The 14,071-nt window shown below is 38.0% G+C and overlaps 1 non-coding gene across 1 annotated transcript; it reads left to right on the top strand.

Moving 5' to 3' along the window:
• The first annotated feature begins 1,098 nt into the window (after nucleotides 1–1,098).
• LOC112534460 lies at nucleotides 1,099–1,205 on the top strand. The gene has a single exon (XR_003078746.1). It is a non-coding gene; the product is annotated as a small nucleolar RNA R71 (small nucleolar RNA).
• Nucleotides 1,206–14,071: the final 12,866 nt, after the last annotated feature.

Below are 14,071 nucleotides of genomic sequence, written 5' to 3'. Positions count from 1 at the left end.
TTCAACATCTGCGAAATAGCCTCAACAAAAGGTAGGTTAATAGGCAGTTGTTTAAACAAGTTAAAGAACTTACCAAACTACTTATTAACCTTCTCCTGCTTAAGTCAAGCAAGGTATGGGACCGGTGGCTGGTACTCTCTCACAGGGCTCTTCTACCTGTCTTCCACTTTCCCTGCTTCTATCACCTCAGGCTCTGGCTCCTTCATAGCTGGCTTATCCTGCATGGAAACATTATCATCATCAGCTAACAGTAAAGAGCTAGATAACTGTTTACCTGATCGCAAAGTGATAGCCTTGCAACGCTCCCTCGGGTTTGACTCTGTAGTGCTGGGGAACGATCCTTATTGCCTCTCAGACAATATCTTAGAAAACTACCCAATCTAACTCTCTAAGATCTAAATGGACTCCTGCTAATTTCTAAGAGCATTGTCGGTCTATTGGAACCTCGTCTCAGTTGACGTGACAAACTTCATCATCAGCTCATCCAAGTTAGATTTCTTCTCGACTGGTGGAGGAAGTTGTGATGGTCCAACCTGTTGCTGCTGCTGTGGTGGCTACTGATGCAGTCTCTGAAAGCTTGGTGGACCTTGGGTGTTGCTGTTTCTCCAACCGAAGTTTGGATGATTACGCCAACCGAGGTTATATGTATTGTTGTATGGGTTGTTCTGTTGTCTAGGTGCATTACAATGTAGTCTACCTGTTCAAGGTCAGGAGAAACAATAGAAGATGGCGAATTAGAAGGTGAAGCAAACATACCTCCCGCATTACAGTTTGCACTATAGTGCAGGGCCACCGTAAAACTCGCAACTTATCTAGGCTGCATGAACCGGCATCAGAAGCTGGTCTAATTTCTTAGTCAAAAGCACCACTTGAGCTGCCAAGGCTGCTGTAGAGTCTAGTTGGTTGACTACTCCCTACTTGACTACCTGACTCCTAGAGGATTGCCACTAGTAGTTATTCATGGCCATCTCCTCTATCAGATTTTGCGCCTACTCCAGCATCTTACTGTTCAGGGCCCCATCTGCTGCAGCATCTACCATCTGCCTAGTAGCAAGGTTCAAATCGCTGTAGAAGGTCTGGACCGGCATCCATACTAGTAGTCCATGGTGCGGGCAACACCGAAGCAAATCTTTGTACCTTTCCCAAGCATCGTACATGCTCTCGTCATCAAACTGTACTAAAGAAGATATATCATTTCTCAATTTAGCAATTTTAGCAGGAGGAAAGTACTTATATAAAAAAATTTTAGCCAACGATCTCCATGTCGTAATAGGGTTGGCTGGGAGTGACTACAACCATCTTCTCGCTCGGTCCCTCAGAGAAAAAGGAAACAGCCTCAACCGAATGGCATCATTAGTTGTTCCATTTATCTTGAAGGTGTCGCAGATCTCCAAGAAGTTGGCAATGTGAGCGTTTGGGTCCTCGCTCGACAGTCCCTCAAATTGTACACTATTTTAGACCATTTGTATCATGTTTGGCTTTATTTCGAAGTTGTTGGCCGCCATAGGTGGTCGCAATATACTCGTCTGCGTCCCCTCAAGAGAAGGTCTAGCAAACTCGTACATTGTCCTGGCTTCATCCGCAGCCCGGTTGTTGTCTTCCATCCCTGCTGGTCTATTCACAAGGGCTTCAAACTCTATCCACGCCTCCTCTTCTTCTTGCATACGCTTTCTCAACAAATGGAGGGATTGCTTTGGTTCAGCAAGAGGGTCTATAGGAGTAGGATTAGAGCTCCTAGTCATAAACTACCTGAAATGGAAAGGTAGCAACCAAAGAACATAGGAATAAATACAATAATAAAGAATATATATAGAAAAAAAATGAAAAAATATAAAATAAAAATGGCTAGATTAACACAAACACAAATTCACTCTAGTTCACATAAAAGTGTTCCCCGGCAACAGCGCCAAAAACTTGATATACTATTTGTGTAGCTACAATCTAAGGCAGTGAACCTATCGATGCAGACTAGCACTAACGGTGAATATCAAGGTCATATTCTCGGGTAAGGGTGATCCTAGAACTACTACAGCGTCTTATGATATCTAACCTTAACAAAATCAGTGAAGTTGATTTTATGATTAAATGTAAGCAAGTGATCATCTAAATGTCAAACAAACTAAAAGGATTTCGTGAAACAATCAAAGGAAAAAGCAAACCCAAGGGGACCTAAGCTAGTTAGATTTTTAGTGAAGGTAGAGATTATATTGATTACCAATTGTAATTACCCATGGATGAATTCTTAACTGAATTAGGTTTTCCTCTCGAGATAACCGAATTCCTAAACCTAAGAACCTAACGTTGGAATCTCTTCCTAACGATCGATTATTAAATTAGCATTAAGCTTTAATCCGCCTCTATTAAGCTTTGTTAATTCTTAATCCGGCTAGTCAATTACCCTTATCTCTAAATGATCATTAACCAGTTCTTGCTATTCAAATTTCCAATTACTAAATGAACTTCACAATTACATAAAGTAATCTAAACACCACAACTCACAATGTCTCATGAATAATGTGATTTCTCATTAATAATGAAAGCAAGAAGAGACAAGCATTGATAATCAAAGTCTCATAAACATTAAAAGCAAACCCACAACATAGGAACCCCTGCTAATGAGCACCAGAGTGCTTTTGTCCATACTAGAGGATAATTATTAAGAATGCATTATATGCCATATATCGCATGCATGTTGCATATCTTTACTTGATGTAATCTCTATGTACTTGTATAACTTGAAACAGGAAAATGAAGAAAAATTCAAAAAAAGAGAAAGAAAATGTTCAATCTACACTCAAGTTTACTCCCTGAAGTGGAAGATCACAAGCTTATTTCCCGAAGTGAAGAATTAGTTTAAGTTCTAAAAAACCAGTTTACTTCTCGAAGTAGAAAGCTAATTTACTACTCGAAGCAGAAGATCCTAAAGTGAAAAACTAATTTACTTCTCAAAGTAGAAGTGGAAGATCATCAGTTACATCCTAAAGTGAAATATATCATTTTACATTTTGAAAGCATAATATAATCAGTTTACTTCTCAAAGCAAAAGATCTCAAAGTGGAGAGCTAATTTACTTCTCAAAGCAGAAGATCGTGAAGTGCAAACAGCTTTTGCTTCTCGAAGCATAGAATATTCAAAATGTACAGTCTAATGATGCTACTATGAAGTATTTACTCATAGGTGGGGCAAGCTCTTCTATTATGGTACATGCTTTCTTTTGGTTATATGGTTCGTCCGGGAGAGACATCGAGCTTCAAGAAATAGCGCATGGCCTTATCAATACACAAGTGTATAACTCCCTAAGGCGCTTATTTTTATCACTATAGGAATTAAGATCAAGCCTTCCCTAGCCCCTTATCATTAATGGACTCCTAACATATACGAAGGAGTGCAGTTTTGAACACAGACAATCAGCGGCAGAGGTCGCCATCAGCTAGGATTTTGAAGAAATGGGTGAAGTCTCTAAATCAAATCCAAAAGGAAGTCTTTGCGTACACTTATCTTGAAGGGAGGTCTTCGAGATATGATGGCTAAAGTCCCTAAACAAAAGCTAGAAGGAAATCTCTGCATACACTTATCTTGAAGGGAGGTCTTCGAGATATGACAAGCGAAATCTCTAAATCAAAGTTAGAGGGAAGTCTCTGCATATACTTATCTTTAAGGGAAGGTCTTCGAGATATGACAGATGAAATTGCTAAATCAAAGCTAAAGGGAAGTCTCTATACACACATATCTTAAAGGGAGGTCTTTGAGATGTGACGGGCGAAGTCTTAAAATCAAGTCCAAAGGAAAGTCTCTACATATATGTATCTTGAAGGGAGGTCTTCCAGATGTGACAGGCGAAGTCCCTAAATCAAAGCTAGAGAGAAGTCTCTGCACACACTTGTCTTAAAGATAGGTCTTCAAGATGTGACGGGCGAAGTCCTTAAATCAAACTCAGAGGGAAGCCTCTGTATACACTTATCTTAAAGGGCTGTCTTTAAGATGTGATATGCGAAATCCTTAAATCAAACTCAGAGGGAAGCCTCTGTATACACTTATCTTAAAGGGCTGTCTTTAAGATGTGATATGCGAAATCTCTAAATCCAAGCTAGAGGGAAGTCTCTGCATGCATTTATCTCGAGAAGGGAGGTCATCAAGATGTTGTAGTCTTACGGAGCGAAGCATCTACAACCCACAAATCCTTTTGCATATCCTTTATATTTATACTTTGTCTCATTTATTTAAATTTCATTTGCCTAAATCTTTACAAAAACTAAGGGCAATATGTAAGCACCGGATTTTGGAATTAGATATCGAGGGATTTCCAAAAACCTGATGATGAAAATTTACTATATTTCCCAAATCTCACAAAGTTTTAAAATGTCAAAGTCGGGTATTTACTTGGTCTTGATTGACTCGATCAAATTTTAATATTTGGTCAAACCATTTTTAATAAGGCCAAAATTCTTTGAAAATTAATCAAACCTTTTTAAAAGGTAAAAATCTTAAAAATTGTCAAAATTTGGATCAAATCTTAGAAGTATTTAAAATTTGGATCAAAATAAAAATATTGAAGATAATTACATATTTATCTTTAATTAATTAGAGATAATTATTAGACTAGTTTTAATGGATTTTATTTAATCTTATCAATATTTATCATTAAGATTGAGTTCTAATTATTTTTTACTTATCTTTAATGTAGGCGGCGATTTTGGACGCGCATTTAAGTATCTCTAATGACTATAGCACTGCAAGGCTTTTCAACCTAATTAAAAACATGCTAACTAATCATAGAGACTAGCGCGGAGAAAGGAAGTCGCCACCTGGATAGTTCTCCAAGACACTATTACTAATTGAGTGGCGTACTAAATTCTATAAGGAAGCTTCGCCACATCTAAAGTTGGATCTAAAAGCTAACTTCCTTATTTGTGTATCCCTACTTTCAATTTATTACTTAATAGCCATTCCCTATAAATACTACATAATAATTCCTACACATTAAGTACTACAGCATGTGAGGTCCATCTAAGTCTAGCCTATTTCAGCCCAATTCCCTATTTATTTAATTAGCCTAAATTAACTATTCAATTATGTAAAAAGAGGTCCACCTAGTCTAGCCCAATTACCAATTATGCTTCAGTTACCAAGCATTTATTCTAGTTGGACTATATTTTATATGCCAAGGCCCAATTCCATTTTTCTAATCTAAATAGGTTAATTTATTTATTAAACATGGTAAAGCTAACCGAAGTCTAAATGGATTTTATGAGTTAGGCCCAGTTTACTATCTTTTAAGCCTAATAGGCTACATATTATATGCCAAACTTGAATTACAGGCCTTAGGTCTAGATGTCCATTTTTTAGTTTTTTCAATCATATACAAGGAATTTGATCATCAGATTACATAAACATAAAGCAAAATAAGGAAAAGCGGTAAAAATTAAATTATTACAGCCCTCCTACAACTAATTAACTTGAAAATAACTGAAAATAAGCTAAAAGTGGCAAACGTGGCAAAAATACTCAAAATCAGTAAAAACAGGCGATTGATAGACAAATAGCCGATTAACTATGTCATAAAGCCGAACGGCTATAAGGTTTCTTCCTAGGCCGATTTGATAGTTTTATGTCTCCAACGCCCATTCATCTAAAATACATGCATGAAAATAAGTAAATAACAATTAGAATACATACAAAACACTAAATAATACGTAAATAAACCTATATTTAAGATAAAAATCAAATTGATGAAAAAGAAAACTTACAGTAAATAAATATGACAATTTTCTTAAACATGTATATGGAACTAATCATGCATACCATAGATCTAATTACTCAAATTTATGAACTATCATTAAAGAAAAGGTAAATTTAGCATGTTGACCTACTCATTGATTTATCAAATTTAAATCTAGGAAAAAACAAGTTATCCGTTTCAAAATTCAGGAATCATGAACATAATGCAAAATACACAAAATCATGTAACCCTAATTCTAATTACATAAAATATATTAAACAATTAATGGGAAATTATAACAAAACCTAGAATATTTCTAATTGTAGAGAATCATAAAGAAAAAAAAAGATTGTTATGTGAAGATGGATTCAAAAACCTTCAGGTTGTAACTGTATTATGCAGATCCTCGAGTCTCAGGAGTAGGGAGGAGGTTGAATCATAGATCGGGTAGGAATCCATAGTATTTTTGGCTAAGTGTTTGATTTTTGGGAGTTTATATATGTTGCCTCAAAAAAGTTACTATCCTTCTCTACTGATCATTACCAACCTCCCCGTCTTAGGGTTTCCTTTCCTATTTATAGAGAAGGATGGAGGAAATCCTAGAAGCCTGGATAAATATTTCTTTAATTGTTTGATAATTACTAATAATTAATAATTATTATTTGGACTTATCAAAATGTGTTAATCAATAAATATTGATTAGTATTGAATAAATCATGAAAAAATTCAAAGTTTAAATAATTATCAAGAAAACCTTCAAGAAGACGGAGTTTAATTATTTTTGGCATTTTAAAGTGAAAAATACCTTAAAACGACACTAAAATTTGAAATTAGGGTCAACTGGAATTATGTAGAGACGATTAGGATTATGTAGGGCTGATTGGCTCTACACAATTTGCTTAAGTTGGCAATTTTCAAAAAATTGTGCACTTTGACCCTTTAACTTTTAGATTTTACAATTTCATCCTGTAAACTTAATTTTTCTGTCAATTTAGTTCAAATTGATTTAATTATTCTTAGTCTTAGCTGTGATTTGACTATCCTCAATTCCTCGAGACCTAGATAAGTAGTAACTTTCATCATCGAATATTTTGTAATTCCCTCGATATCTAGATCTAGAAAATTGGTGCTTACAGTTTGCTCCTAGTTTGTCGAGATTTATAAGGACATGCATGATTAAATATTCAAGACAAATCATAAATATCAAGGATATGGTAAAAATAATACAACTTTGAGTTGTAGAAGCTACGCTTTGTAGGCTCAAGTTGGTGCAGACTTTCTATCTGGCTTGATTTAGGGACCACACCCATTCAATTTGAGGGTGACGCCCGTCTGATTTAGGTACCACGACAGTCTGATTTTAGGGACCATGCCCATCTGATTTTAAGGACCACGCCTGTCACATCTTGATTTAGGGACCATGCCTAGTTGATTTAGGGACCACCCCCGTCTGCTTTAAGGACCATGCCCGTCTTCTCAAGATTTTGGATGATGGCCACTTCTACCGCTGATTTTCTAGAGTTTTCTTAATTACCTTCCGCTTTGGAAAGCAAAGAGTTGTGATTTTTGCTTTCTTTTACAATTGGTGAATTCTTCACTTCTAAGTGTTCAGTTGGCATAAGCTCCATCTTTCTTTAATAATTTCTGCTTCAGGACTAAATTGATAATTGGCCCACTGGGGACTAAAATGTAACTTGCCGATTAGGACCAAAATAGCAATTTTACCTCTTTTAGGGCATATAAGTATCCTTTCTTATTCATTCTCTCATTTTATGACTTCCTTTCTAATCTCTCTGTATTCTTCTTTTGATTTCTTTTTCGATTCTTAACCAAATCTTTCCAAATTTGTCTTGCAATGGCAAGCTCTTCCTCCGAATCAATAGGCCACACCTCAGTTGCGCTAGATTAGGACTTTGACCACCAATTACATGCTAAAATGACTTAAGATTGGTGATAGGGAGGGAATCCACATTTTTGCCAAATTAAGCACTCATCGGGCTCTCTCGGTCATCAATGAGGTATTTTCTCTTACTAATCTTGCTTTTCTATCATTTATACACTCAAATAATGCATAAAATGTCAAAATTTATATGAAATTAAATAAAAATCGGTTGCTCTAACATGAACAGTCGATCGGCTCTGCGTAGTGCCGATCGGTTCTACACAGTCTGAATCGGCCACGAACGAGCCGAAATGACTTCTCACACACCGATTTACTTAAAAATTGAGGAAACTTGGTATTACTTACTTGATTTTTTTACTTTGATGTATGTATATATGCATTCATACTTGTTTCTATGCTTTTCAAATCAACATCATATCAATCAAGTTTGTTGGGAGCTTCTATGGTGCCCGTGAGTGGTTTGATGAGTTCTCGAGCTCCGTTCAGGCTCGAATAGACGACACTGGGTTCTGCCAGTTCATTGTTATAGTGCCCTCTACTACTAAGAGGACCGACCACACTTCGATCTACATGTTGCTTGAGCGGTGGATGGACACCACCAACACCTTTCATACACTGGTTGGAGAGTTGACATTATCTACTCTTACCTTTTCTACTATTACAGGGATCGACTTCTTGGGTTCCCTCATCCCTTTTGATGATGACATCCACGATCAGAGGTTCAATGCTCGGGACCAGTACATCATTGACTTATTGGGATTCTTGCCTACGCGCAAGAACACCTAGTGCTTAGCTTACTAGAGGATACCTTTCCACTACAGAGGATTCACCCCTCAGTTTACCCGGGAGGTCGACCAGATGGCCCGAGCCTTCCTTATTACTTATTTGGGATTGCCTTGTTATACGATTCATGGAATTCGTTGAACTTGCATTATCTGGCCCCCTTTGAGAAACTTGGCCTAGTTTCTTCGTACAACTAGGGGTCGACCGCGTTGGTGTACTTGTACCAATAGATGGATATTACGATCAGCGGGAGCAAGAGGCTCTATGGTTTTTGGCATGTTGTACATATAGGTCTTCCTTTTTATTTGTGCATACTTATTCTCTTTATTATTAATTGTTTGATGATAATTTAAATGAAAGTCTGGGCCTTAAAGCTCAACCTCTTGATAGGTGCCCAGCCTATCAGTACCTCACGGGCTTTCCAAGTTTGAGCCATTGGGGCTCTAATAGGAGCGTCTCTCTAGAGTGGGCGCAAGTCTACATGCGCCGTATATGGATCAACTCTTTGCCCTAGGACCAGGTAAAAGGAGAAAAAACATATCTGTTTAATTTATAAACTTAAAGTTCAATTACTTACCTTTGTGTTTTCAAATTTGTGCTGACTAGCTCGGGGACCCTTCCATTCTATTTGTTGCGAAGATCAAGGACAGGGGGATATAGGTGCTGCTGTCAAGTATGGTATTTAGGCGAGCAGATTTACGGTTGTGAGAGAGGACCTAGCAGCCGATGAGTGCCCATGTTACCACCTCTATCGATGTTCTTGGCGACTAACCTTGTGAACGAGGAGTTTGAGGAGTGCCTTGAGATGACCTCAGGGAGCTTACTATTAGGTCATAAAGGACCGACTACACATCCTTCATGACCCAATAATTGAGACTCGTGCCCCTAGACAAGGACACTATTATTTAGGTACTTTCTCATCATTCTTCCTTTAATTGATTATCATTGTGACATTGTCTAAGCATTGCTCTTGCATTATAATCTTTTCGTCCTAATGATCCTCAAGTCTCCAAGTTGGAAAAGGGGCGGCCTGCTCGCCATCCTAAAGGCACCCACACTTTTTAGTCCTCGACCATTGCTACTTATGAGGTGCCTCCTATGGTGATGTCGGATGTGATCCCTAGGAGTATCCCATTCCTTATAGATCCAACTGTATTATACTGGTGCCCCTCCAGTACAGTAGACCATCAGTTGGCCTTATAGTCGAGCCTTCCTTCAGAGTTCATTTCGAGAAGTTGAACACATGTGAGTTGTCTTTTATATATTGCCTTACACTACTTTACTTCCTAAGATATTAGTAATACATATACAATTATATAGATTCAGAGAGACCAGTTCAAGCACGTACACCGACTCGATGTAGTTGCCAAGAGATAATTCTTTGTCATTAGCGAGGACTGGAGGGTAAGTAAACATAAACAAAAACAAAAAATTTCAGAATGAATGCATGTTGTGTAATGAAATGCAATGCTTAATCCTTTGGGTATTTTACAGAGGGACCATGAGGGCTTACAGTGGTAGTCAATGCCCATCAACGGCAGATACAGACCTTGACGCTCTAGTTGCTTGTTCTTCAAACTCAAGGTTTAAAGGCCGATTCCGATGAAGTGATGGACGACTCGGGAAAGGGCCCCAACGACTTTGATTAGATTAGCTGATTCTTTTCTTTATAACACTACTATGTATTGATATTTACTACTGCACTTATATCATACTAAATCTTGAATATCACAAACATTTTGGTCATATTGAAGCATGTTGTCATTGTTTAATGTCATATATAGAGCTTGCACAAGTGCTGAAACATAAAAGAAAATACACTAAGAGTATCAGAAATTAAGGTTTTGGGGCTGGGTGACTTCACAAAGTTGATTGGTTGTAGAGTTAAGTTGTTCGGTTCTGCGCATAGCCGATCAGTTATACGTAGTGCCGATTGGCTCTACAGTTGTAGAGTTTGATTCCACTATAGGTTTTGATCCTGTAAATACGCGTACGTCTCTTGGACTCCCCCAAACGCGATTTCTCTCTTCTTAGCTCAAAAACCATGACACAAAGAAGGACAAAAGCCCTTAAAACCCTTCTCAAAACCCTAACTGGCAATGAATGGGTTAAACTTGGTAAATTTCATCTTTCCTCCTTCAAGGCTTTGCAACACACCAAGTTTGATTATAGATTTCTCCATTTCAATAGTTAACTTATGGTAACCAAAAGATCATGTTCTTCGCTTCAATGGCCAAGAAATGTCCAATGATTAAAGAATTTTCTGCCATTCTTGGAGGTCCCAATGATTCCATACATCGAATCGCCTTGCCAAGATTAGACGATCCTTTTCCTAACAAACTAATAGAGTTGTTCAACATGCCCCCAGCTGAGGTACTTTACTATTATGTTAGTAAGTACCTTACCCTTACTTCTTTGGTTTCCTGCTATGATAAGAAGGAAAGGGTTATACCCGTTTGATAGGATGGTGATTTTGTCTCTATGCCCAATTTCTACTGATTTCTCCTCAAGGAAGGGGAGATATCCAGATTACTAGCATCATTGATCAAGTGGAGCGCAGGGCAAATCCAATTCCAATAATTCTGGCTGAAACCATTATCAGGTTGGACATGTACAAAACCTATCAACAGTTTATTGGCAACCTCATTCTCTTGCAGGTAACCAAATCTCCTTTTTCTTTTTCTTTTCCTTTTTCCTAAGTTGTCCTTTCAGATTTTCAACTTAGAAGACTATTGTCTTAACTTTTTCCTTAGCCGCCCTTTCGGGTTTTTGGCTTAGCAGACTATTTTAGCCTAAGTAATTCCTTTAGGTTTTTAACTTAGCATTTTTATTTTTTATTTTTTTGCTTTTCTTTTCTCTTTTTGTAGATTAGGTTGTGCGAAAAGCTTGAAATACTAACCATCCCAAAAGATATTGACAAGTATGAGCCAAAACACATGCAAGTTTACTCTATTATTGTGCCTCAAGGTTATAAAAACTGGATTTCTTAGATAAAGGGTATTCCGGATACACTCATCCATTGGACTTGCCCTTGGTGGAAGATTTGGCATTTCATGCTCTTGGTATATGGTGGATATGTCCCTTTGCCTAGGCTATAAGCATCTACTTTTCGCACACCTTCCATGCTCTGTCACTAATATAGGTAGAAGCAACTGATCCTAGAATACGCTCCTGACTTTGAAGGTTTCCCACTAAGGCAGGACTTCATGGACAAGATTGAGAGGTTGTGGCCCTACCTACTGTAGAGCACAAAATCGATGCTGAAGGTGGCTTAACCACAAGTGACAACTTCAAGGCTTGGGTTTAGCTTCACGCCACCACTGCACCTAGATTTTTGAGGTTTAAGAGGATCAAGAACTAGCGGTTGAAGTTAGAAATGCAAATGCAAAGCGGAGAAAATGAAAAGGCTTCTATCACTAAATCTTATAAATTTTTCTTAGGATTTAGTTTTGCTTTCTCTTTTAGTAGTGCATAAAGTAATAAACAGCCATATGCATGTTTGAGAAAAATTATAGATAATTTTATTCATTTAGTAGAGGCCCAAATAGGTACATTTTTATTGCTCATAATACAACTCCTGTTATCAGCTAGTCCTTTCAGATTTTCAAGTTGAATATTTTCTCTCTTTATTGCCTTAATTTTTGTCTAACCAGCCATTTTAGATTTTCTGATCAGCATGTATTTCTTGAGACAATCTAAGTTGATGGGCTCAAAGAATTCATTCCCTACTAGGTCTGAAATCTTAGCGGTACTCTCGGGCAGGATTTTCTTCAGAAGATATTGGCCCTCCCAGTTGGACCTAAATTTCCCTCTAGGATGGAACGTTGTAGGCCTCGTATGCTCAACACTAAATCACCTGCTCTAATCTTCTCCGGCTTCACTTTCTTGTTAAAAAGCCCTAGCTACCACCCTTTATTAGTACAACTGTATGTGATACAGAGCCTTCATCCTCTTTTCATCAATCAAAGCCAAATGTTGATACCTCTGCTCAGCCCATTGATACTCCAGTCTGTTAGATTCCAGCACAACCCTTAGAGACTTCTAGCTCAATTGGTAGAACCGCTTTAGTCCCATAAACCGTGGAATACAACATTTGCCCCATCGATGTTTGCTCGGTAGTTCAATATCCCCAAAGTGCGAAAGGCAGACAAAATGACCAATTCTTGTGATTCCACACCATCTTCGAAAGTATCTTCTTTAGGTTCTTATTGGCTACTTCAACCGCACCATTTGCTTGAGGCTTGTATGGGGAAGACCTATGATGCTCAATTTTGTACTCTTTTAGCAAATCTGCCGTCTCACCCATAAATTGCACCTCATTGTCTGTCACAATGTGATGTGGGATCCCGTACCTAGAAATCATGTTCCTCTCTATAAACCAGGCCATTTGTTTTGCTCCCATGGTAGTGAATGACTCAGCCTCAATCCATTTATAGAAGTAAATCGCCACAACTATGAACCTATGCCCAAAGAGGGATTCTCCTCGATATTGTCAATTACCCAGGCTGTGAAAGGCCATGGAGACGTCAAATTGTAAAGTTCAGTCAAAGCATTTACTAACCAAGGTTATGCAATCTTTTCTCATCAACCAATAATAGCCTTGACGTATGATTTTCCTGGTTAATACTATGCAATTCATATCAAGTTCACACACCTCCTTTTATGCATCTCTTCCATTACCATTTGCGCTTCTCTCTTAGTCAAACATCTAAGCTGAATACTTGAATCCATTGTTCTATATAGTAATCCATCGTGGCTGATGTAGTTCTTGGCTTGAATCCGTAGCACATACTTGTCCCTTATAGCACATACTAAGACTTCTCTTCCGAGCCCATCTGAATATTGATGACCCGCTCCATAGTAGTAGGGCATTTAAGATTACTAGCGACTTCATAGGGAGTTGTGCGGGAATGTTCCACATTGATGAAAGAGCGGCCAACACATCCGCCATCTAGTTCTCATCCCTAGGCAAGTGTATGAACAAACATATAGAGAAGTTGCATACCAAAGTTCTGAGATAATTGATTTATGGTTTCAATGTCTCTTTCTTCACTTCCCACCTATAGACTGTTAGCTACTTCGCTCATGCCACCATGGTCACTTCTAATCCATACAAACATACTTCGTACCCTGCCATGTTATTTTTTACTTTAAAGTCCAATCACCTAGCCATTAGCAGTGTTTCGCCCTCTGGTGTGATAAAGACTACTCTCGACTCTGCACCTCTCGCATTCACCGCTCCATCAAATTACATCCTCCATTTTTGGATCTCGATTGCCTCCGAATTCTTATAAAAAAACTCTACATGCCAAGGGTTCTCTCCCTAAGTCGTATTCTGCGCTAGGAATTCTGCTACAGGTCTTCCCTTGGCCACTTTCTGGGTAATGTACTCAATGTAGAATTCTGTTAGAAGTACTAGCCACCTAGCCAACTTTTCCGTGAGGGATTGAAGTTCGAACAAATACTTTAATGGGTCCATTTTCGAAATTGTCTGAACTCTATAAGATTGGAAATAGTATCTCAATTTTCTCATAGCTCATATCATGGCTAAGCAAGTCTTCTCTACGAGATTGTACTTTGACTCATAGGATAACAATTTCTTGCTGAGGTAATAGACTGCAAGCTTCATCTTATTGGGCCCATACTGCACCACCATCACTCCTACT

The sequence above is a fragment of the Ricinus communis genome, chromosome 6 (genome assembly GCF_019578655.1).
Source record: "Ricinus communis isolate WT05 ecotype wild-type chromosome 6, ASM1957865v1, whole genome shotgun sequence".
NCBI lineage: Eukaryota > Viridiplantae > Streptophyta > Magnoliopsida > Malpighiales > Euphorbiaceae > Ricinus > Ricinus communis.
Note: the sequence above shows the minus strand (reverse complement) of the source record. Positions and strands in the feature narration are given on the sequence as shown.